The following is a 3,561-nucleotide window of genomic DNA, read 5'->3' as shown; positions in this document are numbered from 1 at the left end:
CATATGTACACGTCAAATATGACAGACAAATTGAGAGAAAAAAAATCCAGAAAATCACATTGTAGGATTTTTAATGAATTTATATGCAAATTATGGTGGAAAATAAGTATTTGATCACCTACAAACAAGCAAGATTTCTGGCTCTCACAGACCTGTAACTTCTTCTTTAAGAGGCTCCTCTGTCCTCCACTCGTTACCTGTATTAATGGCACCTGTTTGAACTTGTTGTCAGTATAAAAGACACCTGTCCACAACCTCAAACAGTCACACTCCAAACTCCACTATGGCCAAGACCAAAGAGCTGTCAAAGGACACCAGAAACAAAATTGTAGACCTGCACCAGGCTGGCAAGACTGAATCTGCAATAGGTAAGCAGCTTGGTTTGAAGAAATCAACTGTGGGAGCAATTATTAGGAAATGGAAGACATACAAGACCACTGATAATCTCCCTCGATCTGGGGCTCCACGCAAGATCTCACCCCGTGGGGTCAAAATGATCGCAAGAACGGTGAGCAAAAATCCCAGAACCACACGGGGGGACCTAGTGAATGACCTGCAGAGAGCTGGGACCAAAGTAACAAAGCCTACCATTAGTAACACACTACGCCGCCAGGGACTCAAATCCTGCAGTGCCAGACGTGTCCCCCTGCTTAAGCCAGTACATGTCCAGGCCCGTCTGAAGTTTGCTAGAGTGCATTTGGATGATCCAGAAGAGGATTGGGAGAATGTCATATGGTCAGATGAAACAAAAATATAACTTTTTGGTAAAAACTCAACTCGTCGTGTTTGGAGGACAAAGAATGCTGAGTTGCATCCAAAGAACACCATACCTACTGTGAAGCATGGGGGTGGAAACATCATGCTTTGGGGCTGTTTTTCTGCAAAGGGACCAGGACGACTGATCCGTGCAAAGGAAAGAATGAATGGGGCCATGTATCGTGAGATTCTGAGTGAAAACCTCCTTCCATCAGCAAGGGCATTGAAGATGAAACGTGGCTGGGTCTTTCAGCATGACAATGATCCCAAACACACCGCCCGGGCAACGAAGGAGTGGCTTCGTAAGAAGCATTTCAAGGTCCTGGAGTGGCATAGCCAGTCTCCAGATCTCAACCCCATAGAAAATCTTTGGAGGGAGTTGAAAGTCCGTGTTGCCCAGCGACAGCCCCAAAACATCACTGCTCTAGAGGAGATCTGCATGGAGGAATGGGCCAAAATACCAGCAACAGTGTGTGAAAACCTTGTGAAGACTTACAGAAAACGTTTGACCTGTGTCATTGCCAACAAAGGGTAAATAACAAAGTATTGAGAAACTTTTGTTATTGACCAAATACTTATTTTCCACCATAATTTGCAAATAAATTCATTAAAAATCCTACAATGTGATTTTCTGGAGAAAAAAATTCTCTGTCATAGTTGACGTGTACCTATGATGAAAATTACAGGCCTCTCTCATCTTTTTAAGTGGGAGAACTTGCACAATTGGTGGCTGACTAAATACTTTTTTTCCCCACTGTATGCTGGTTAAGTGTGCCTTGAATTCTAAATAAAGCACAGTGTCACCAGCAAAGCACCCCCACACCATAACACCTCCTCCTCCATGCTTTACGGTGGGAAATACACATGCGAAGATCATCCGTTCACCCACACCGCGTCTCACAAAGACACGGCAGTTGGAACCAAAAATCTCACATTTGGACTCCAGACCAAAGGACAAATTTCCACCGGTCTAATGTCCATTGCTCGTGTTTCTTGGCCCAAGCAGGTCTCTTCTTATTATTGGTGTCCTTTAGTAGTGATTTCTTTGCAGCAATTCGACTATGAAGGCTTGATTCACACAGTCTCCTCTGAACAGTTGATGTTGAGATGTGTCTGTGACTTGACCTCTGTGAAGCAATTATTTGGGCTGCAATTTCTGAGGCTGGTAACTCTAGTGAACTTATACTCTGCATCAGAGGTAACTCTGGGTCTTCCATTCCTGTGGCGGTCCTCATGATAGCCAGTTTCATCATAGCGCTTGATGGTTTTTGCGACTGCACTTGAAGAAACTTTCAAAGTTCTTGAAATTTTCCGTATTGACTGACCTTCATGTCTTAAAGTAATGATGGACTGTCGTTTCTCTTTGCTTATTTGAGCTGTTCTTGACATAATATGGACTTGGTCTTTTACCAAATAGGAAAATCTTCTGTATACCCCCCCCTACCTTGTCACAACACAACTGATTGGCTCAAACGCATTAAGAAGCTGTAAAAAAAAAAATCCACAAATTAACTTTAAAGAAGGCACACCTGTTAATTGAAATGCATTCCAGGTGACTACCTCATGAAGCTGGTTGAGAGAATGCCAAGAGTGTGCAAAGCTGTCATCAAGGCAAAGGGTGGCTATTTGAAGAATCTCAAATATAAAATATATTTTGATTTGTTTAACACGTTTTTGGTTACTACATGATTCCATTTGTGTTATTTCATAGTTTTGATGTCTTCCCTATTATTCTACAATGTAAAAAATAGTAAAAATAAAGAAAACTCCTTGAATGAGTAGGTGTGTCCAAACTTTTGACCGGAAGTGTATGTGTCTGTGTGTGTATTTGTGGGTGGGTGTGTGTGTGTGTGGGTGTGTGTGTCCAAACTTTTGACTGGTAGTGTATGTACACACACACATACACACACACACACACACACACACACACACACACACACAGACACAAACACACACATGTGCAGAAACAAACACTTACACACACTCTTGGTTCAGTGTAATTGGTGTGTACAGGTTTAGATTGGGGGCGGTACCTACCCATTTGGCTCAATAAAATGCTAATTAGACAGGACAGAAGCAGACTCTCTCTCACACACATACACACACACACACACACACACACACACACACACACACACACACACACACACACACACACACACCAATCTTCCATCATCTTATAGGGACTGGTGGTATCTAGTCTTATAGGGACTGGTGGTATTTAGTCCTATAGGGACTGGTGGTATTTAGTCCTATAGGGACTGGTGGTATCTAGTCCTATAGGGACTGGTGGTATCTAGTCTTATAGGGACTGGTGGTATCTAGTCCTATAGGGACTGGTGGTATCTAGTCCTATAGGGACTGGTGGTATTTAGTCCTATAGGGACGACTGGTGGTATTTAGTCCTATAGGGACTGGTGGTATCTAGTCTTATAGGGACTGGTGGTATCTAGTCCTATAGGGACTGGTGGTATTTAGTCTTATAGGGACTGGTGGTATCTAGTCCTATAGGGACTGGTGGTATCTAGTCTTATAGGGACTGGTGGTATTTAGTCCTATAGGGACTGGTGGTATTTAGTCCTATAGGGACTGGTGGTATTTAGTCCTATAGGGACTGGTGGTATTTAGTCCTATAGGGACTGGTGGTATTTAGTCCTATAGGGACTGGTGGTATTTAGTCCTATAGGGACTGGTGGTATTTAGTCCTATAGGGACTGGTGGTATTTAGTCCTATAGGGACTGGTGGTATCTAGTCTTATAGGGACTGGTGGTATCTAGTCCTATAGGGACTGGTGGTATCTAGTC

The sequence above is a fragment of the Coregonus clupeaformis genome, chromosome 8 (genome assembly GCF_020615455.1).
Source record: "Coregonus clupeaformis isolate EN_2021a chromosome 8, ASM2061545v1, whole genome shotgun sequence".
In the NCBI taxonomy this organism is placed as follows: domain Eukaryota; kingdom Metazoa; phylum Chordata; class Actinopteri; order Salmoniformes; family Salmonidae; genus Coregonus; species Coregonus clupeaformis.
The sequence above is the reverse complement of the archived record's forward strand: the minus strand, read 5'-3'. Positions refer to the sequence as shown.